Genomic DNA, 24,234 nt, shown 5'->3' with positions numbered 1-24,234 from the left:
GGAGTTCTAACCACGTTTTTCTACGTGATCTTTCCTCGATAGTTTGATATCTAGAATCGGCATCGATCTATCAATATCCGCTACGTATTTCAAATGGTATCGTGTAACTTGCAATGAACACGAGTAAATGTACTTTGGAACAGCTACGAACTGTCGCATCGGTCCAAGAACATCGTCGTTGCAACGTGTACTTATTCTCTACTCGCTCGCAGTTTCAAAGATGATGGAAAGAAAGCTTTGCGGTCGATGTAAAGGAAACGAAGATCGTGTAAAAGATTTGTGCTGTATACGCGAATGACACAGACCGTCTGAGAGGAAGAAGGAAAGGAAGGAGTAGTCGCAGCCTGTGAAAAGCAGACGACATTGTCGCGAACGCGGTTGCCGCACGAGAAGCTACAATAGCTCGTTCACCTACGAACGGATGAAATTCATAAAGTATCGCGATGTTTTACGACGCAGTAAAGTGACGTAGGTTGAGGACGACAGCGCCGCGAACAGCATTTCTCATTTATTCGTTCTTGTAAATTTATACCGTAGCCGACATTCGCGGGGGTTTAAGCACGCGCGGTAAACGTCGGGGATGTCGTTGCTTGTACTTCACGGCTGCAAACGCCAGGCAAGATTAAACGAGCGGTCTGGCCTGCGCGGCGATTTCGTAGGAGAAAAGCTCACCGTCGCCTTAACCTTCCTGGCGAAGCACGCGAAGATCGTTCGACGACCTTCGAGACGGCAAACGACTGACAATGATTAAACGTTCATGGCTATGCACGACGCTCTGCCATTGTTGCGACGTCATATCGTTACGCGAGGATCGCTCGTTATGGTAAATTCCCCTTGACGTTCGATGTCTGGCGGATCGTGCGAACCTCGTGGAAATTTTGCTTTCGATGGCTGTCCGTCGATTTCTCATTTCACCAGGAAAACCGGTAAAAAGTGCGATCGTACGAATGAAATTCTGATAAAGACGTGGTTGAGCGGAAAGAGAGACGATGGCGAGATAAAATATCATATAGATTAACGTCGTTGTCGATCGTATAGTAATCCACGATTGATCCTTCGTGCTTCGATGGTACTTTAAAATATCAGTTCCATGAAAATGGTACCAGTAGCCAAATATATTTGCAAGTTTTATGGTACGTACTCGTACTACGTATTATTTATAATCGATAAGGATACTATATATTGGAACACACGATATATGGATACTTTGTGTAGCATGATCTTGAAGAAAGAAACGAATTAATAGTCTCTGTATAAACATTTTAATGTAGATGTTTAAAAAAGTAAGGCGGCAATAACGAAGAAAAATAAAATAACCGAGGCGATAAATGGTTAAAGTTATTGCAAGTTAGCGCAGTTGTTGATATTAAGCGTTTCTCGTCTCCGACAGTCTATTGTTATTCACCGTGGCGGTATCGCGAACCGCAATAATAACAACAGCGATAATAATTCGTATTCGCGCGCAAGTAACCGGCAGCATCGCTTGCAACGCGCGTGCTTCTTCGACCTCTTTGCGGATTTTCCGTTAAGAGAGAAACACGCCGTAGATGAATATTAAAGTCGACGAATATTAAAACGTACAGCTACTACAGCGCTCTGCGACGAAAATGAATTCGAAGCGTGATACGACCGGTTCTTGTCATTTTGTTTTTTGACAGCTAACTTTTACATAATTAAGACAGGTTGCGTATACAACGTATATGTGGGTAGCAGCGGAATATATTTCTCCATATTTGAAGCGTGACGAACTGTTTCTTCGTAACGTTGTCATCTTATTTCGATCTCGCCTACCTTAGTCCTCTTATAAGAGCGAAGAAGAGATTCGGAACGTCAGTGACAAACGAATGGAACTAGCGCGACGGTAGCGCGAAGCCATTACATTTGATATCGCGACAGGCTGGAAATCGCGCGGTCTCTCGTTATGCGTCTCTAATTTCGCGGCGCGAAAGCGTCGTCCGCGTCGAAATTCTTTCGAGCGACCGGCGTCGGTTCTCACCGCGCATTCCTCGTTCCTCGCTCTGTAATCCGATCCAATTTAACCAGGAACGCGATATGAAAACTCGACGCCTGGGATGCCTCGTGCTCTAGCCCTTATCTGCTTATCAATAGACGATGCAACGCGTGCAATCCTCCGTTTCTACGTCTTTATCTCGAGACCTGGTTACAGCGCTACGAAGCTCTAATTTCTCTTGAAATTCTGTTACAACTGTCGGAAAACCAGCGAACAGCATGAACATCGGCTAAGTAGACACGATAGGTGCGTATACGAAATGTTTTAATATTTCTTTTTCTTATGCAACGATCGAATTTATCGATAAAAGAAACGTATCAATCGCGATATATTTATATGGCAGAAAATTGACAATCTCATAGGCAAGGTAGGAAGATCTCCGAGCGACGGCCATCTCGAGTTTCTTACGCGCAATTTACAAGCGATCGCGAATAAACGAAGAGAACAGTTTCCCTAGCTCGAGCTAGGAAGTCGAGGAAACGGTTACGTTCCACGTCGCGGTTGCAGCTCGGAAGTCGCGCTCCGACTTTACGACTGTATTAAATTCGACACCGGATGCTCGGTCCCGTCCCGTTCCTCGAACAAAGGATTTCCAGGAAGATGCTCCAAGCAGTCGCACGTCGTTGTTGCAGAAAATTTCTAAATCGTCGAAAGACCAACGAAATTCCGCAAAGCGTAAGAAACTGATTGTTCATACTTCAAATTTCATATTAGAACGCCTCGAGACACTCTGAAACCGATGTCTATCGTTATCGGAAGACAAACCACTAGAAGCGAGACAAAATAATATTTGTGTCCGTAGATGGAAATTCCCGGAAACCTGTATCTCGATATTAAGCTCGATTATCGATACCTATTTTATCGACAAACATACCGTATTTGGCTTTACCATTTTTTGGCATTCGCCGATTTGGAATTAATGTACTCGTGCTTAAAAGATCGAAGGATTAAAATCTAAGGGGAAAAACAGAGCGACGGATTAACCGATCGTTAGCCAGCAAGCTAATCCGAGGTGGTTACTCGGTTCTCTAATTACTCGCTTTTTCACGGTACCAAGTTGCCGCTTACCCACGGCCAGGTCCGCTTAAACTCCGCGTTAAATTCGGCCAAGTAACTTGCACCGTTCAGACACCATTTACTTCTCGTTTTCTGAAACACCACCGTCTGCCGAAACATTTTCTCAGCCTGTTACTCGGAGCGTTTTCGAAATCGCGGATGGAACGCACGATTTTCTGCACGATCTCTACGAATCGTTCCTGGAAATTAGTCCGGCCGGGGTGGTCCAGTCTCGTCACGCCACGTCTCGGTCCATGCCGATTGAAAGCGAACGCGTGGTTCTCGTTTAAAAAAGCCGAATTACCGGCGGTTCCTTTCTCGGTTTTCAGCGGATAATTAATAGTCGCGTGAGCGAGCCGGAATCACGACGACTATTCGTTTTTTCGTCGATGTTTTTGCAGTTCCAACGTGGGTAGCGCGCGCAATGCAATTCCTTTTGGTTCGACGGTTTACGCGTTCACCGCCACGCGAATTTTATATATTTTTCCCTGCCAGCAGAGATAATAAAGGGACATAATTGTTTACCGAACTGGACGTGTTAACGATAGCGATGGCGGTTGAGCAGAGTCGATTTCCGAGAGACAGATGATATAAACGTTCAAACGAGTGATCTTGGTCGATGACGAATCGAAGGAGGGGAAAAGATTTTGCAGCACCTGATTCTTTCGATCTCGATCGATTCATTTATGCCGCGTCGTAATTATCGCGACAACTAAGCGTTTTTCAAATTACATTTCTAAAACAGATCGAGATATACTTTGTACGCCATAATATTTCATTTTTGCAAACCATCGTATCGCGTTTGTTATCTAAGACATTCGCATGGTCGAAAACTTCTTAGTCGTTGGAACTTATCGTGTTTTAATCGCTCGAAAAAATTTAGTAACGCGTCTCTCACCGATGACCACTCGATGCTATTTAACGCGATAAGAAAAAGAACCAAGGAAATACGAGTTTACGACTGTGAGCATAAGAAAGTAAACACACTCGTTTAAAAATCAGATTTCATACAGAGAATTAGATCTTCTTATTTGTTCGTGACTTTATCTTATCCGCGTTCTTTATCGTCGCTGTTTGATAACCCTATAGTTCCCGTTCGCTGATATAGTTGTTAAACAGACGCAAAGAACGAGCGTAGTAAAAAAATTTCGAGACCGTTTACGCATCGAGCAGGAACAGCGATAAAGGGGAATGCCGAGGAGCAAAGGATGGTGCTAGAAATTGAATGGAAATAACAGGGAAGGTGCGTTATTCATGACGAGGAAGAGAATTGGCGAATCGGTAGTGCACGAGGGTAGCGATACCTCGAAACGCCTTTTCCCTGTTAGGTTTCCGAGGAAATGGAATTCTTTGTCGCGTTTGCTTTGGTTACGGCATTGATCGTTCTCGCTTTGAACGTCGACTCTTCTCGGAGTACGAGCGTTTATTCTGGAGAAACTGCGAGCTGTTCGCGTACGGCCGAGTCATCCACGCGTTTGCTAATCAGCTTATCGGTAATCTGTAAACGGATTACCCTGGAAAACAAGCTGTTGGCATTGTGTAACGTTGATTTATCGCCGATACGAGCAAGCTTGCCCGCCGATCCCTTTCCTCCTAATAACTTTCCATTTTCTCATTCATCTTGAATCTTGTGATAATCGATATTCTATGTTAAAGCCCATCTTGTTTGCTATTTCGAAATCGAAGGAAACCAAAGTTTTATCATTTTCCTTCCGTCATCTCCGTTTTCGTTCGGTTTAAAACACATCGTCGTTATCTCGTAAGAGCTTGCACAGTATAGCTTGAAATATTAACTTTAAATATAAACTTTGAATATTGAGAAATATCTTAAGAAACGAATAAACGCGGAATATTTTTATTAAGTGGGACAGAATTACACATCGGGAACGATTCTCTCGAAGAGACACGAAATATGTACCAGATATGATCCTCGAAAGGATCGTCGTCCATCGAACGATTTCTTCCTCTTTTTTTCTTTTTTCTTTTTTTTTTTTTTCTTCGCTAACGGCGAACGAGCCAGACGCGAGTAGGAAGTTTCATTGTGAGCGAGATATAACGGTGAATTAGCTGCTAAAAGAATGGCTTGTGTTTCGTTGCAGATGCTGCTCTTGCCATACCTTCTTCGTCCATATCTGGTCGGCGAGATTGCGCTCCGATTATGGTGAGTAAGTACCCCCTTCTCTCTGTTCGCTATCAATTATTTATGACGCTGCGGCACACAGTTCCATGTTTCGATACGCGCAAGGACAACAACTTCCAATAGAGAAGAGATATTTTGACCGAATTTTCATTTGAACGATGGTCGCCGCTCTGGTGCCAAGTCGGAACGATTCGAAAACCGCTAGTTAGTCAAACGCTCGAGGATCTTTTGATCTCGAGACAAAAGCTACCACTCGAACGAAAGCGCTAAAAGCATGCCGTTGCTTAGCGACCTGGGAACAACGCTAAAACGAACCACGTTGCCGCGACGTTGCCCGTTAACCTTTTCGTTCTTCATCCGCCACTATTTCTTCTTTGTTCTTCCGCTTTTCCCTGCTATTCGCGATCGAGCAAGTTACACAGCGTCGAAGACTTTTTCGATTAAACTTGCCCTCGACGATTCGCAAATTGTTCCATCGCCGCGACGAAAGAACGGAGAATTGAATTTCCATCGAATTCCCGCGCTCGATCGCCCACCGCGACAACCGATTTTTCTTTTCGCTCTCGAAGGACGCATGTGTCGATGTATAAAGCGCGGCTTAAGGCGAGTTTAGACCGAACGAACGCTCTCTCTTTTCCCATTTGGCAGAAATTTGGTGAAACGAGAGCATAAACGAGCGTCGTTTCGACGTCTGACAATTGCCCTCGAACGCTGCAAAAAAAGCTTGTTCGATTCTTTGAAGTTTTTCGTCCGATCGTTACGAACGTTCGATTTCTAATTCGGCGTTAACACATTTCGTTCCGAAATTTGAATAAAGCGAGAGAAAAGTTCGTTCGCTGGGTCTAAACGCACCACTATAGTTTACGGAACATACCCATACTCAGTTGGACGTGTTTTGTTATTTGCGCATCGTGCGAACGATGATATCGCCACGATCTTCAGTTGTCGGAAACTAGGACGCAGGCTAGCGGCGCGCGTTACGCCGTTGAACTTTGTATCGAGCCGCAATTCCGCTTCGCGAGTGATCGTTCACTAGGTTGCACGCACGGTATTATTAATATTAACCCTCGAGGAGCTGACTGAAACGAGTAACGCGATAAAAAGTAGCGCATTATCGTCCGTTCGAGTTACAACGATCAGACCGAATCGTGCGAATAACAGACGTTCGAAGCTTCTCCGCTATACTCGATACGTAACTCGAACAAACACGTACTTTGGTAACCTGGTATCGATTAATCGGCTCTAGTAATCTAGGCGCCATGAAACAGCACGTTCCAATATAACGAACGTATGGACTGGCGATCGTTTTCGCGGTCAAAGGTTTGTTCAAAGATTAACGCGTTAAACCGTACGAGAACAGACAGGTGTCGATCGAAAAACTGTGTGCGATCGTTCGTTTTTCCACGCATCTGATCGCGAATTGAAAGAACGAATGAACGAACATATTCGTTGGCAGCAATAACTGGATCATTGGCGTGGGCTATGTTTATATTCGAACGTGACTGTTTTATCGCTCGAAGCTTTTAGAAACTTTTTTGAACAAATTCTAGGAGTAAAATGATCGTATTTAAAGATGGACGTTACGACTGTAAGAGTAACGGAATTCAGAAGGCAAAGCGTGTTGCAAAGTTTTCGGCGACGGTGTACTTACGTACGGCATAAATGTGCGTTACTTTACCGCTGTATATACATCGCTTTGTATTCCGAGACGCTGCAGCACTCCGTTACGATGCCGTGCGAGAAAAATTCGCTAGCCTAAAACGATGCTAGGCGTCGCCCAAAGGCGATCGACGTTCGATCGGAAGAGAAGGATCTTCGGAGAAGGGCGTACAGGTATACGCATAGGCAACACGGTGAATCTGTACCGTAGTAGATCGTAATCGAAATGGTTGCAACAGCCTGGCGTTTTGTTCCTCGGTGCTTGTCCGCGCTCTCGATTTACCGTTACCACTTCTTCGCTGCCAGCCGGAGAACAGAGTCCAGCCTCTAATCTCGCGAGCACCGTCGTCTAATTAAAAGCTTCGAGAAAAAATTGCTATTTGCCTCGAACGGTAGATTCGCCGATAGCACAAGCTGCATCTTGACGCCGCGGCGTGCATCCTGTCGCGAACTCGAGCGCACTCCGACACGAGCCGCTAGTACGCGTGGTATTTGTACGCACGGTACAGTTAGGATCCGCGTTTAACCGTCAGACTTGTTCGAACCGAGACTTCCTGCTTTCGCAATACGATGGAATACCGTACAGCTGCGAAAATCTGCGATAACGCGCGTTCGCCCTTTCGTTTGTCGGCGTCGGTGATTTTTCGCGTGACTAAATTGGGCATTAATCGCGATTGAGATGAATCGGTGATCGTAGAAGTTGGAACGAGCGTGATAAAATAGCAGCAATTAGACGCGCGGTCATCGATCGCGACGACGTTACGACGATAGGTCGCGTCGCTGACATATTTCTTCGGATATATTGATTCCGCTCATTGAACACGTGTCCGACTCTGCATCTAATTGAACGAAGAGACCACTCGAATTATTAACCCATTAACCCTGCAACTCCCATAGCCCAGATTGTGATACATTGTGAGAAATTCTCCGTCGATGATGGAACGACAGTTTTCGATAATTTATTTTGAAACAGATGCGAAATATATATATCTTCTTATTTTCATTACAAATTACAAATCCTTTTCATCGTGTTTCGTTGTTTCGTCGAACGACGATCGAATAATACGTTCTACGCTTGCAAGACGCGGCGTATAGATGTCGAACGAAAAACTAGCGGTTTTCGTGCGAACATAGGGACATTGAGAATAAAATGCAAACGACAACTAAACTAACTAACGAATATCGATCGACGACGAGGCGATTTCATGGTAAATACGTTCGAATCACGTTGTTGAAATCAATTCGTGCAGTGGAGAAGAAGCTTAACGAAGGAGTCTGGTTTCGTCGGGTGTTTTTTTTTTTTTGGTCCAGGTAGATTATTGGCCCGTGCAGTACAAAAGGACCGATCCAGGCTCGTTTGCATCGTACAATCGTGCATTGTGTACAGAACCGCGTCACAGGCTGGCCCACTTTCTTTACCCTCTTATTTCTTCCGTCGCGCCCTAAAGCCCCCGGCTGTCGAGCTTCAAAATTAATAAGACCATTGCTCGACACATCCTGACCTTGGCCTTTTGTTCGCCGTATCTGCGTCATTCCACGAATACCCGCCTCTACAATCGATACGACCATCTTCTTCGAGTTCCAATCGCAGCGCGGCGTCGCGAGGAAAATCGTAAACTCGTTTGTCACGTTCGTTCGAAAGCGTCTCGCGTTTTCATTTATCGATAGACGTGAAAGGATAGGCGCGGCTGGAAAACCCACAACGTCGAAAAGATCGCCCGAACCTCTTTCTCTTTCCGGCGAAACTCGACGGAATCGCATTCGAGGCACGTGCTCGCGAACACGCGTCGATCGTGCTAATTCGACCGGTGCACCATCCGCCTCCCATATAATCGGCACAACGATCATTTTTCCCTTGTACGGTTTGGACAACGACGAAACGTTCGATACACCGGGACTCACCTTGCTGGGACTCCTTACACCATCGAATTAACGTTGTTGAGGTTATTAGATGTACGTGAAGAAAGGAACGCGTGGATAGATTGTAAGGTAGAAAATATATTTTAAATGCCGAAGTTTTAAATACAAATCGGAATGTAATTGAGCTGGTCCAGATCCGCACGCTAGCGGTGTTACCCTATGACCGAAGCCATCGTCGCCTGTCTACCGTTTATGGTTTGCCTTCGTCCCAGTCTTTTATCTATGCGCTGTCGATGGCTTCGGCGCTTGAGAAAACTAAAAGACCAGATGATGTAGAGTGTTCTTAGAAGTGGTGACCACTTCAACAAACGTTGTTAGCGAAATTTTACGAGTCGGAAGTTGCTAGGACGTATAGCGAACAAGTTTGATCATAAGAGAAACGAAACTCTACAAGTTTCGCTAATCGTAGATCGTTTGATCATTCTGTTGGACTCGTGATTACAAAATCGCAAAAGAGAAGCCTGCGATTTATAATTCCTAATCTATTTATAATCTGATCTCTCGTTGGCTGTTTTTCATATTCTAAAAGTGCAAGATTAGTTATCGATCGAGCTCTTTACTTAATTGCTTATTTATTACGCATTTATCGGTTATTTGATCCTTCTTTCCGCTCGAAAGATATTCGATTACGAGCGAACCATTCATGTTCCTCGTTGAGAAGATTCATAACTGACGAAGTACTTCCCATTTATCGAATAAAATTCCACAAACGATTAGGTTTGCCACGATGCTGAAGCGAGTTCAATGAAACGTAAAGAAAAACGAGAATCGTGCAGAGAGAGAGAGAGAGAGAGAGAAAGAGAGAAGAAATTGAACTTCCAGCGAAATAATTCGATCTGCGATTCGATTGGGCAACTCGATCATTCCACGGAGTTAGTGCCGTGCATGATGGACAGATTCGCGACTACGGGAATCGCTGATGGCCTCCGCGGATTATCGATAACGATCGAACATCGGCGTGATTCTAATCGCCACTTTGGCAACCACTTTATACGATAGATCGAGTTTGTACTCAAGCAGTCCAGGCGAAAGAACGCCGCTCTATAAAATTACTCGCCAACTTTGTAATCGAACTTACAACACGAAATTCCTTCGTTCGTTCTAATTCGAAATCGATCGTTCCGTAAATCTCAACGACTCGTGGAGACAGCGATTTAATTGCTACGTTATTATGAAAATTCTTACGTCACTCTAACGCCGCGTAAAAATTCCAAACGCTCGGATATACATCACGGGTCACGAGAACAGTCGAATTCTTATCGTAGAAAATTTTTAGCTCACCGTACCCGGACGCGGCTATCCTGATTATGTCGATAAAATTTATCGACCAGATGTTTATCACAAAATCTATTAGATACGATTGAAAATATGACTCGAAAAGAAGATTAGATACATCTTAACACGATTGGAACGTTAATCCGGTTTATTGCTTAACTCGGTTACGATCTTTGCTGTCTTATCTTTACGATTGCGCGAGATCGTTGAAACGAATATCTTTGGAAGAAAACTGTAAATCCATATCTCATCGCCAAAGATTTCTAGTTAAAACGATGGCAGATGCACGTATTAATTGTGGTTTTTACGACTTTAACTTCGATACCAAATCGGAACGATAGAAGTAGAATCGATCGAAGTGGTCGGGCAATCGGGCCGCGTTCTCGTGTGACTCAGCTGGCTGGAATTTCGCGACACGCGATACCGGGCTCGAGCGGCGGTTTATTAACGCGGCACGGGTAATTCTGACCACGATCGAGCATTAGAAATCCCCGTAACCTCCCGAGAGCACGCATACACTCGACCGTGAAAGGATTCCAATTGCAACGCGTACGTTTGGCCACGGAATCTCGCCTGGCCGAGCTAACGACGCCTCTCTTTATTTTTGTTCGTTTTTCACCACTTTTATTTATATCGTATTTTTAAAAAGTTCGTGGCTGATGACTCGGAATAGTTTTCATCGGATTAGTCCTTTATTCGCAATTCCACACTTGTCAAGTATCATACTGAACCAATGGAACAAATCAAAGTGGAGTAAAATGGGTGAATTTAATAAGCAGTTAATTGAATATCGCGTGTTAAAATTCTTGTACAAAATTCTGTAACTCTTCTCATACTTGTTCATTTATTTGTTTATTACCAGACGTAACTCCTTTCGAAACGAGGATTTTAATGAGTTATAAAAGTATTCGAACCCTCGGAATTATTGAATTTCAAATAATTAATAATCTTTAACGATAAACGTGAACGTTTATGGCCAGGAATATAGAAATAATAATTCACCGCAATATAACTGTAAATTTCAACAGATGGCCACGATATTATCGACGTAATTATTAAATGGCAATTAATGGTAGAAATGTCAAAGAACAGTATCCTGAACTGCGATAAAATTTTTCACCAAAGCACGTTGCTTCAAATTAAAAATTACATTAAACAACAGAAAATTAACGATAACGTTGTACTCGTACGTGACGCTCTCAGTCGCTTTAATCGGTTACCGAATCTTCTTATTAACTGGTACGGTTCTCTCTGCCGGTGCCTTTCGATTCTACCCAAAAAACATGAAAAATGTCGAAAGTTTTGTCCGGTCCTAACTCAGTGACCAGAGATCGCGTTGCTCAACTTTCTCTCTACAGAACTCTATGCGGGAAAACTACGGTCGAAGAGGTTCTTTGGCCAAGAGAAATGCGTCGTTACGGTAGGTTACGAGACAAGGTGAACGAGGTGCGGAGGTTTTGCAACGCCACCGCGACTCGTTGCACATTTGTTTCCGCGAACATCGCGGAACATTTTTATATAGAATGAGTTTGTTCGATCTCGATGGGAATGTACCGTGTGCCAGAGAGCACGGAAAAGTTGAACGTCGATTACGTGCAAACGGGAGAACGGCGAGAGCGTACACCGTATGTATACCATAGGTGTACACGCCAGAGAAAACCGGTCCTTTATAATTACAGGGTCCACCGCGGACAGGCCGTCCACCGATATACAAGGGTACGCACCCTGAATAAACGTCCGGCGAGCCACGCTAGCGATTTCGGTCTTTCCTTTTCGCCAGCGATCTCTAATCGTTCGCTCGTTTCAGCGTGTGCGTTTGAATGCGGCGGAATTTTTAGACGCCGTGTACGTGGTCGAGGTTGGCGAATTTTTACAGAAACTGAAATAAGATAGTAAAAGTAGATTTTACGTTGTGTGCAGTCGATGGATGTACAGTCTTGCTCGTAAGTATTAGAACGCCCGTTAATCTCGTACGAAACGTAGTCGATCGATCGAGATTCTTAAGGAAACGATTAATTATACATTCGCTTAATTAGAAACGAATGTTAAATTAATAGGGCAGAATTATACGTACGATTTATGTGAAAATTTTTTCTAAGATTCTAGATGAAATAATAATCTCGAGGCTACGAGCTTATTTTATTAACTTAAAGAGCTGTAAAAAGCGATAATTCCACTCATGCACGCTGATCGAGTATTTTAACGGTTTCCTTTCATCGACGTAGCATTTAAAAACAGACTTCACGAATAAAGATGTACACCGTCATTTACCATTATTCGAACTCGCTGTAATTAACAAATACCACGTAATCGATGTAATCTACGTAAACGATAGATCGTTTCATGGATAACGTGTTTTATCGATGTATCGTGTATGTACGTTTACATTTCTTATTTTAAAACGCAATATCTACCGAACGTTTGATAAGTTTCTCGCAGATTTCTCGTTTTATCTCGTATCCCTCGACTACCCCAATATTTATGAACAGGGTTGTACGTATAAACGGCCGGGCAGTTTGATCGATCAGAGCTGGCGCTACTATGGAAAACCACCTGCCATCTTCTCTAAGCTTCGTGTCAATTTTTCACTCGGCGAAGTTGAAGATAATCTTACAGCCACGGTGGGTGGTAGGAGTTTCTCTTGCCGAAGAATTTACACGGCACGGATTAAAAGGTAAAGGCACGCTATCGAGAATGAAGTTTAAAAAGAGCAACTGGGAGGAGGCTATCGCCAGGACCATGACAGGGATGTAGTTCGTGCACGACTCGGATCGGCAACCGTTCGAGCTGCGAAAAGAACGCTGTCGTGACCCGTCAACTTTGCATGCTGATGTTCGAGGTAGACGCGACGGTTGTGTGCGTTTTACGTTTCTTTGGTGGCACGCAGAACTAGACACGACCATGTGCCGTACAAAAGCATAGGAGGAGAATCGAACGTGCACACGAATCTGTCTAGCTGCGGGCTAAAATAAAAAGCAAGTGCTCTGATCGATAATATATTCGGTTGCTTTGTTTCGTTTTTACGACAGCTATGCAACCATTTTGAAAGCTACCGTGGATTTTGCCGCGTCCGATCAGGATTATGAGGAAATAATAGACGCACAACGTTTTTCCTTTTATATTATTTTGTCGAATTACGTACGATCCATTTTGTTCCGTCGAGATAAACACCGCGACATTTCACAGACTTGGTTTCACGTTTGTACGAAGGCGCATCGTTGTAAAAAACACGTTTGCGAAAGAAAGACACTTTCTGGACAACCTTTCTTCGCGTGCTCGTGCGACGTACAGGCTGCACGACGAAAGGACCAATTTCATCGAGAGTGAATTTTTCAAAATCAGTAAACGACAATTCGCGCGTGTATTTCACGTGCGAAGTATTAAATGTAGTTGTAATTCGTTGAATAACGATAACCTTTTCATAAGGTGTAGGAAAACTTCCGTGGATCACTGTATGTATGCGTTGTACGAAGCTGTTGCGATTTATCGATAAAAGTATACATGGAGTATTACGAAATTTATTTTCGACAAAAACGTACAATCTCGATAGCCTTGTATTCTTTCAAAGCGAACGATATAAAACAGCGGCAACTTTGACGGTGAGCCAATATCGAGTCAGCATGACTGTACACACTCGCGCGGTACGCTTCCTACGCAGTTGCCGCTTCGAATCGATTCTTTTAAATGGAAAATCCCAAACGACGTCGTGGTAGTCGACGCTGTAATCGAACGACGCGGCGCGATATTAATTCACGAGCAATTAATCCAATTAATTTGCATAAACTGAATTACCGATAATTGCTATCGCAATCGGTGAAACAATGCAGGTTACCAAGTTGATCTAAAATGTAAATAAATTTAACGGTCGATTCAGACGGGGTAAAAAACGATGTTCCTCTCGCCGACAGGCTTTTTGCCCTGATACCGGAGGAGGTGTCGAAATCAATGATGAGGGAGGGAGGGGGGGTTGGCCTGGCTTGAATAATAAAAAGAGCCGCGATACACGCGTCGAGAACACGATGGGTGTGGTCGATATATTCGGCCAGCGTTTTTCTCGCTCCCTTTTTCAGCCTTATCCCTTTTTATCCGAGCTCGCGAGATGGCCGCGCCGCGCCGGGCACTAATTCTAACGTCGCGGATCAAAGAGCCACGTCCCGCCTAGCTCATTAGTCATAATGACGCCTCGATGCCTGGAATTAACGCCGATAGACGACCGCGCCACGGCCAGATTCCCCGCCAGTCGATCGACCAGAATTTCGCGCCGCGCGTTAGGTATAAAGAGTAGCCCGGAGCAGAGTGAGAAAAAAGAAATAGAAAGATTCGCTGTCGGCCCTTTGGTCTGAAAGGCGAAAATTCTCTCACGCTGCCTTCTCGCCGACGATCGGAGAAAGTGGATGGACTATCGATCGACTGTCCGACGCCGCGGTGCTTCCGAGGAAATTGAAAATAAAAATAGCAGGTATACGGAGACGAGTAACGGCTGTAACGAGCGTGAACGCTATAGAAACGCGGCAATAGGGCGATTAACCCCTTCCCAACATAGCGATCCGCGATGGAAGGATGCGTTTACATTGCGATACGAATAATTTACATACGATTCGATACGATGTAAGTTTTTGTCAACGATAATGATAGCGGACAACTTTGTTCGTTCGATGGGGAGAAAATAAAATGCGTTGCTTTGCTGTTTATCGTGGAATAGATGGTAAAATAGACAGAGTCTTCGAAGATGGCGTTACCAATGAACCTACTATTTGTCGTGGGCTATTTCAATTTCCTAGCGATATCATCTTCGAGAATGAGAATGTATCTACGAGGTTTTTATAAAACTGGAAGCCACGATATTTTTCGAAAATAACGTTAGAAACATCGCATCTGGATAAGTAAACTGTGACCAGTCCAACGACGTAATACACTTGCAACTAAATTAATAATGTTACTCCGCTGAAAAGCGAAAACACGGATATTTATTTTAGCGAAGCAAACGTTTCACGCGTTACGATCTTATACTTATATAGCGCGTGATACGATCTACACAAAAATGGTACATGGAACATATAAACACAATACGCTTTACTCCGTTAATTAAAATTTTTATCCTCGCGCAACAGACGTCGCATAGATCCTAACGCCATTGAATTTCATTCCACTGTATGGCAAACGAGTAGATAAAACGAAGAAGCGTGGTAATAAGAGAGAAGAGAGGAAAAAGTGGAAGTACGATGCGGGAGGTATGCCCGGCAGCGGCGCCAGCGGCAATCCCGTGTTTCGCATTTAATTAGCCACCATATGCGGCAATTAATTAAGAATTTCTCGCGGTATCGATGGTTTTGTCAACGCTACGCGTTAACCGTCCCAGATCATTTTCAAACAAAGAAGTGCGACGATCAGTGACAATCCTACTTATAGATTCTTCTCCTTCCCTTTTTCCTTCCAAGAACCAGACATGTACATAGAATTACAATTCACCCTGTAGAAAGAACGTACTTCCGATCGTAGTCTGAAAATTCGACTCACGGTGTTTAATTCGAGGTAGTATCGAAGGTAGGCGAGCGCTACTTGGATCGGCGCGATCACGTTCGCGCTCAAAGCAGAATTCCACTGCGAACGAACGCTGCGCGTACCGTTGGCGTGGCGCGCGATAACCGGTAATAGCCTGGACGGTAACAGTAACAGTGTAACTGACCTACAGACTGCTCCACACCTGGATGCATCTCGAAAGCTGTGAGAACGGCGGCGCGTGCGCTCGCGGACTGTTCTTCCGCGTGCTGTTCGATCATTCCGATCGTTCTCGTTGCTCGTGAGGCTAAATTATTCCGATAACAACGTTGCCCGTTATAACAAGACGGATTTTTTTTATCGTAGAAGAGAATTTTCGTCGGAGGAAAAGTAGCACGGTCCGTTAACGAGGTACGGAAGGAAGATCTTCCCAAACGAGGTAATTAAGAAGAGGAACTGCGCGCTAATGAATCGTTCGACGAGGATGACGTTGCGCGTGGTCGATGCGAGTTTTCCACCGTCCGTATCGGGGCTCTGTCTAGCCCCTGGAAATTCTAATTAACCGCTCGACCGTGTCGAAACCTTTCGATCCGTCGGTTCTCACACTGCTCCTCGAAACGCACGAGCGACGCGAGATTCCCAGAAGGTTGCAGGGAAATGCAATCGAGTGCGTTCACGCGCGCTCGCCGTGCCCCGGCTGAATAGAAAGGGATTGCGAGACGCGAGAAAATCTTACGAATCGGGCCGTTCGATCGGGAAAAATCCCCGAAGGCTGATCGAGCGCCGAGAGTTCAGAGTCTCTTTGATGCAAAGTACAAGGCGCCGAAAATTGGATATTCCTTTTGCAATTTCTTCGGTACGAGCGATCGCCCTTTAGTACGATCCTGACCGATCGAGTTCGAATCGATACGATGACGAAAATCGCTGAAAGAAGAGCCTATAGGTTTATGGTAAACGCGTACAGATGTTATTTTCTAGCGAAAGATCGAATCGCTATAAAATCACCGTAAGATTTCGAAAATACGAAATCCCTTTCAGCGAAGGTACAATACAACTCGCAGATTCTACCGCGATCCTGGCAAATTGAATTCTGCTCGGAGCAATCGAGAAGGCTTACGACGAGAACCACTTTTGTCAAACTTTTCGACCTGTTAGATAATAACGCGAATTACCAATTCAAACGTATCTGATATTAGAAAACTGGAACTGCGCGGTTTACTCGATTCACCGTTCTGTCGTGTGGACCTTCTTCTCAAAGGAAGCGCTTCGATTGCGCAAAGGAGTTACAGCTGCGAGGGAAGGAGCTCGGTATAAGTGCAAACAGTTAGATGGAAAATGTTTAAGAGACTGAAGAGTGAGTTAATGGATCGATAGGAAGGAAATTCTTCCGGTGGGAAAGATCGTCGTGAAATGGCAATCGAGCGAACCATTGCGTTCTTTATATACGTACGATGTACACTTTTGTATACTCTGCTCTCAGCGGTCGATCGGAAGAAAACCGGCGATTTAGTCAACTGGCAAGCGTGTTTTGCTCGATGCACTTTCCAGGAAGCGTCGATCGAATTAATGTCTCGGCGTAGCGCGACCAAACGCGCGTCTGATGTTACATCGGCCGTTACATGTAGGGGATGATAACACGTTTCATTAATCATCCGTCGAAAGGGGCAAAGCCCTCGGTCTTACCGGTGTTAATTATTCCCACGTGGAGAATCGAACCGACGAACCTTCGGGGACGAGTTAAAATAAACGCGCATCAACTGCATCTCGAAGCGTTCCTCGTTTGGTTCTGCTCGACTATGTACTCTTGGTGGAAAGAATATAGTCAGGTATAGCTATAACATAGCCGATATAACTACGAATCAAAGCGTATTAAACGTATCAAGTGGACGTGTCGTTGATCTGGTCGCAGCTAGAACCATATAGGCACACTCGTCAGTTGGAAATGACACCAAAGCGAAAAAGCATCTTGAATTTCAGATTGCAAACGTGATTTACGAATTAAACGTCAGTGTACCTAACGTTGTAAGACTATAAGAATTGTAAGTTAACATCTTACTGAAAAAGCTCGAGAACCTTATTTTTCTTTTTAATATTCATTCAAAAATTTCTGTTTTAGCGATCGAAATCGGTGTATGTACTTCGAAGCTTGATTAATTTTACAGCCTAGCTATATCCTTTCCGTCATGAGTGCATCTCGAACGTCGCAACTGGACCTCGAAAAAGAATCGTGAAACATGAACTTATATAGAAGACGAAGATGTAGAAAAATTGGCACGATAATGTAATTTCTGAATAATCGTTTTGGCGCGATGGTTGCGAACAAGTCGCTTAGATAACGCCGAGGAATACCGTGAGAGTGATCGGTACGCGGCTGCAAACGTGGTCACCGTACTTCCTGGTTTCTCGCGATTTTCATTCATTGTGGTGCCCGGCTCGCGTTTCCTTTCGATTCAAATCGACTGCTGAATGAATCTCTCGCTCTTAGGTGGCTGCTGCGGTTTAGTCAGTGGTAGACCTAACCTACCCACAAACAAGTTCCTCTAACATCGCGGCCAATATACGTTTCCCGCCGTATAATTTCTTTTATTAAACCGCATTTGATAAAATTATCGGCTTGCGTATGGGATTCTTTCGTGTTTCACTTACTTTACGAATGTAGCCGTGTAAGTCGAATTGTACGAATTGTACGAATACATCGTAGCTCACATGTTGGTCTACGTGACAGAACATGTCACTCGTCCTATTTACTCATCAACGGGTATATTCCGCGTATTACGTCATAAATTAAAGAAAATACGGGAGACAGAGTGGCTTGTGTATAATTATACGAAACAGAGTCCAATATTCGATATTGGAAATATTTCAACATTCAAAGATTCAAAGATTCAAAGATTCAAAGATTCAAAGATTCAAAGATTCAAAGATTCAAAGATTCAAAGATTCAAATATTCAAATATTCAAATATTCAAATATTCAAATATTCAAATATTCAAATATTCAAATATTCAAATATTCAAATATTCAAATATTCAAATATTCAAATATTCAAATATTCAAATATTCAAATATTCAAATATTCAAAGATTCAAAGATTCAAAGATTCAAAGATTCAAAGATTCAAAGATTCAAAGATTCAAAGATTCAAAGATTCAAAGATTCAAAGATTCAAAGATTCAAAGATTCAAAGATTCAAAGATTCAAAGATTCAAAGATTCAAATATTCAAATATTCAAATATTCAAATATTCAAATATTCAAATATTCAAATATTCAAATATTCAAATATTCAAATATTCAAATATTCAAATATTCAAAGATTCAAAGATTCAAATATTCAAATATTCAAATATTCAAATATTCATAGATTCAAAGATTCATAGATTCGTTTCCTTAACCCCTGCGTGTTGCTCAAATTCTCTCGCGTAATTCGCCACTAACTTCAAACTAAGAATAAAACAGAATTTCCACGTGTTAGAAAAATGAGGAAAAAATCTTATACATATACTGGATTCATTTACACGTATTTTCCGTAATTAAAGTATAATTAGCCACGTTTCTGCTCGTTCTATCTTCCATAGTACCATCATATCGTACACGCGTATATCATGTACAGCGTGCTATACGTGAAACCGCGCGACCCGAAACCTATCGCATCCATTATTCGCGTGGATCATAATCTAATCTATTACGTAATAAACTAAATATAACTATAACTACACGAGAACTCGATCCATCGTATTTTCTCGCTATACTATTCGATAGTTGCGGTGTAGAACGAACGAGCATTTAGTCAGCGGAGAATCCCTCGCGTCTCGACTAGAGAAAATAACGATGGCGCGTTTAAACGGAATCGGTGGCGGCTCATCTGCTTTCAGGGTGCGTCAGAGATCGCGTTGATCGGTCTGTGTGGGTCCGCGCGTTCCATCGAAGCCCGAGGGATCGACGACTTCCTCTTTCTCACGTTTGGCTCCGCGGTTTCGTCGCGACGCGACGCGACACGACGGTGAGAACACTGGTTGGTCGAAGCGGGAGCTCGATGTTCGTGAAGCCACGGCAGACACGGGGCAGAGGAGCGTTTTTCTTTGTATGCATTCCACGCGTCCCGGTACGTGACATAATCGGCACGACACGCGTGTACAACGGTGCCATTATTCGCGAACAATGGGACAAGCCGCGTACAGAAGGCTCGGCTTGAAAATAGCGCGTTAACCGGCCGGATGTTGCCCCCGAATCCTATCTTGCTTCTTAGATTCTAAACGCCAGATCTAATCTGTCCTTGGTGAAATTTTCTATCGAAGCTACTGTACAGTTCCATTCGATCGACCCTATCGATAAACAGATAGTTGCTGTACATACTTAAGTATACTACTGGTTAGTAAGTACTAGGATATCTTCTTGTTACGTTTTTTGCAAAATTTCAACAAATTTTAAATTGTTTTGTATTTTACATGACAAATTACGTATGGCAGGAATGAAATAGACTTCTTAGGGTAAAGTAACCGGGAAATAAAAGCAACAGGGAAGATTCAATTTGCGGTAAATACTAGCAGGTGTATGTCCTGTACATACTTAAGTATACTATTGGGTAGTAAGTACTAGGATATCTCCTTGTTACGTTTTTTGCAAAATTTCAACAAATTTTAAATTGTTTTGTATTTTACATGACAAATTACGTATGGTAGGAATGAAATAGACTTCTTAGGGTAAAGTAACTGGGAAATAAAAGCAACAGGGAAGATTCAATTTGTGGTAAATATTAACAGGTGTATGTCCTCGTTCGCGGGTATCGAGGCGCTTACAGGAAATGAAATACACCTGAAAAATTATTCGAGTCCTTGAGAATTATTTTCTGTAGGACCTCGTTCGTTAGACCATTATGAGCTTACAAATTATTCGATATTATTAGATCATTCGTCCTATTAGACTTTAGCGCCACATGGATGTTTCAAGCATTGTATGTATCTGTTGTACATTTTATTTCGTGTCAGTAAATAAAGCTTTGATAAATGAATGGCCCACTGTACTCGACGTTCTCTTTTTCTCCTTCTTCATCTGAAATTCACGAATTACTCAATTGTAGGAGCAAATGACGGATATTCTGACCTCCCTAGAGAGATTTTTCTCGAACGGCAGACAGGAGATACGCGATCGCGTAAATTACAGAAATAAGAATCGTTCGTGCGACCCTCTTTACGGCTGAATTTTGCGCAACTATACGGGAACGTTGGAAACTGCATGGCTCGCTGTTTCTCCAAGGGGAACAAAAGCCCACTTATCTACCAGCGGGCAGGTCTCGATCTTAATACTCGAGACCCTAAGGTTTCGCTGAGATTAGGTGTTGCTTCGGTCACGACGTAGCCTATCGACCGTCTCGATAGTAAATGAAAATACGTGTGGAACGAGAAACACGAGTACGTATAGCGCCTGTCGCTCCTCGAAAGTATGGTCCTGCGAGCAGATGACTTTGGATTTTCACATCGTACACAGTGGCCCAGGAAAGTGTTCGTAGACACGTTTCGCGAATATATTACGCGCGTGAAACATTTTTAAAATTCACTCCCGTTGTAACAAGATCCGGCCGCCTTGATTAACTTGATTAATCGTGATTGTTAATAAAGTTTCAAATATAGTAAATATTTTTTGGTTGTCTGAGAAGTTTCTTTCGTTTTATAAGGAAATAGTAGACGCGGGATGTTTTTTGTTTTACATTAGTTTATTGAATTATGCATTGTACATAATAATAGAAATAGAACGAAATGGATCATAGCTAATTCAATGAAATAATATAAAACAAAAATTGTTGTTCATCTATTATCACCTTATGAAACGAAAGAAACTTTTCGGACAACCTAATATTTCTAGAAAGCCAACTGATCGACTCCATTTTGTATGAAGTTTTCGATTCACGAACCAGCGATGTAATTAATATTCAACATTTCGAAAAACATTTAAAAACTTAATGAACATGTTTCACGAACTTTGTCATTGTCGTGTGATTCGTCGCAAAGAGGTGGCCTTTCATTATCGCAAATTTCGAGATAAATTTTAGAAAATAGTATTCGCACAAACGGGAAATCGTTAGAAAAAGCTGGCAATTCGTAGTTGCTCCGGCTCGCGCGACGTTGCTACACGAGGACACCGTGTTGGCGTTCTCGTTCGATTCGTAGCTGTCGCTATTCATCGTCCATGGTCAATCCCTCGACTGCTCCCTCGACGAGCAATCGATCGCACCCTTTTCGGAGTGATGAATTTCTTTTCGTCAGGGATCTCCCTGGAGTAAAGTGGTCCGATGACCTAGATACGTCATCCGCGATAGCCGGGAATCGTCCAAAAGACGATTTGTCCTTTCTGTCAACGATTTGGCGCAATTACGGTGAAATCCTTCGGCGCACGGATTCCTCGAGCTAGATGCCCCGAGTATCGATGGAATATTGGCAACTCGACTTTCCTTTCCCTTGAGAATATGAAGTTGCTCGAACCACGTTGAATCGGTCCGACCAACGTCTCTAGCCTCTTCGCCAAGATTGCCGTGTCTCTCCTGGAAACGACGTCACGCTCTTCGAGAATTAATATTCGTTCAGGCGATAGAAAAAAGTTTTTCCCAGAGAAATCTCTGGGATTACGAGATCTGCGGGATTAAGAGAGCGAGTCTGTGGCACGTTATCGCGGAGGAAAAGTAAATCGGAATTTACGCGGTCGCCAGAGAATCGTCGGTGATTACGTTAGCCAGCGTCGGTTTCTCGTGCATCGGTGTCGGATCGGCTTCGGGCGACGATCGTTTCGTACCGACGACTATAAGTTGGAATAGAGTGGAATAAGAAAGAGACGAAAGCATCGATACGCCCGTAGTAAGAAGGAGAAGAAAGTAGAAGCAAAGGGAGACGGAGACACGAGGGAACGTGGCGTGACACGTCGTGATCGCTAGAAAGAATCTCGTTCTGCAACCCGGAAACGCCGTGACTAACAACTCGGTATCACGAAGGTGGAAGAAAAGGCTCGCGAACCCTTCGGGGTGGATATCTCCTCTGGGGTCCAGGAGGGTCATCAACCATCGACCGCCATGCCGGCCGGGATCGAGCATTATTATGACCAGATCTAATTGAAACTCCATGGTTCGAGCTGCCTCAACTTTGGTTTGCTCGACCAGCGTGATACAACACATCGAGTTGCCTTCAAGTTGTTCCGTGCAGTGCACGTCGCATAGCGATACTACACAGTTGCTACGTACACTATACGCTGGCGGGCCAAGTATCGCGCTAATTTTTTAACTATTTCATCGTAAATCTGTTATCTCATTCGCGATGTACGCGTCTCGAAATATTAAACAAAGCAATTTTTAACGTTTTTCAATAAATGTAACCGGCAGGTGATCTAACGCTTTCATGGCCGGTAGTTTGGCGTTCCGTCCTTGGAGTAAAACGTATGTTTCTCGAATCAAGCGCTAACGGCGTCAAGACGACGACAGTCCGGGCCCGAGCAGGACAATAACAAGGCACAAACTTAATTTCGCGAGTCTAGAAGATGTCGTAGTCGAGAACTTTCCAACTTCTCGCATAATCGTGTGGGACGAATTGTTCTTCCTTCGTAGACCCTGGCAAATATACGCGAAAAGCTGGTCGTCAGGCTCAGAATGGGTGACCCAAAGAACCACCCGACTAACTTCTGCAAAGTTTTTGGAAAATTGCACGACTGCTACTATTTCTCCGGTTGACACAGCGTCGCGAAGGTCTGTGATCTTCTTGGCTCCAGGTTTCTCCTCGGTTGCGGGTGTCACGGCGTCGCGAGACCCGGGACCACCGTAGGGAGATCGGCCGGGTCTGCCAAGGAAAAGCACGCTCGCTCGAATCTCTTTTGACATGTACCGTCGTCCTGGACTACGAGGGTCTGTCAGCGTCGATCCTTTCCACTCTAACGAGCTAAAACGCCGGATACGATGGTCCGACGACAACGCACACATACCTTTTCCTCCCCTTTCCCTTCTATCCTCGCCGACCCGAGAGTTTCATCCCCCTTCGCGATCCAAGACCTTCTCTGTTCAAATTCGATCGATAACAAATTTCACAAAATTTTGACGTATCAGCGATTCCGGGCGTCCAACGTTCGAAATAAATCCCGAAAACTATGTCGTGTTGGATTAATGGCTGGCGTTGGAAAACACACTTTTCCCGTCACGAGTCATGAATCGTAGATCGACCGGCCAAAATTGGAAATAAATCAAAACTCCGTGTCACTCTGGATCGATGGGTCACGTTGGAAAACGCATCCTTGCGTCACGAGTCTCCTTCGATGGTTCGAAGCAGGTGCCGCTAGCGTTTCCAGAGATACCAATGCGCTTCGCCGATCCACGAGCTGCCTCGTTTTCATCTACGACTCGCCATCATTCGAAAAGAACGCGTGTTGGCACCTCGCAAATATACCGCACCAGAGAACGTCGCTAAATTTACGCGACTGTCTAAACTTCGCAGCGAGTTAATAACGCGGACCAGCGTAGCCCTCGCTCCTTGCTCCCTCTCTCTCCTCGATATTGTCTCTCTCTTTCTGTCTCTCTCTGTTTCCCTTGGTAAGATCGATAGCTTGAGCCGAAACAGGGCCGTCCGCGAAAGGGGCGCGTGTACCCGGAACGTCAATTACCAATTTCCCTATCGAGGCAACGTTGATGAAACTAACGTGGAAAA

At 43.9% G+C, this 24,234-nt stretch overlaps 1 protein-coding gene across 5 annotated transcripts in view; it reads left to right on the top strand.

Moving 5' to 3' along the window:
- Prosap (SH3 and multiple ankyrin repeat domains prosap) overlaps nucleotides 1-24,234 on the top strand; it is a 177,893-nt gene that overhangs the window by 65,276 nt on the left and 88,383 nt on the right. For all 5 annotated transcript variants that reach the window (XM_072007759.1, XM_072007756.1, XM_072007754.1 and 2 more), the window contains exon 2: nucleotides 5,167-5,228. The gene's annotated coding sequence lies outside the window, so the exon portion shown is untranslated. The remainder of the gene's footprint in view (nucleotides 1-5,166; nucleotides 5,229-24,234) is intronic.

This window comes from Bombus fervidus, chromosome 7 (genome assembly GCF_041682495.2).
Source record: "Bombus fervidus isolate BK054 chromosome 7, iyBomFerv1, whole genome shotgun sequence".
NCBI classification, from domain to species: domain Eukaryota; kingdom Metazoa; phylum Arthropoda; class Insecta; order Hymenoptera; family Apidae; genus Bombus; species Bombus fervidus.
The sequence above is the reverse complement of the archived record's forward strand: the minus strand, read 5'-3'. Positions and strand labels throughout refer to the sequence as shown.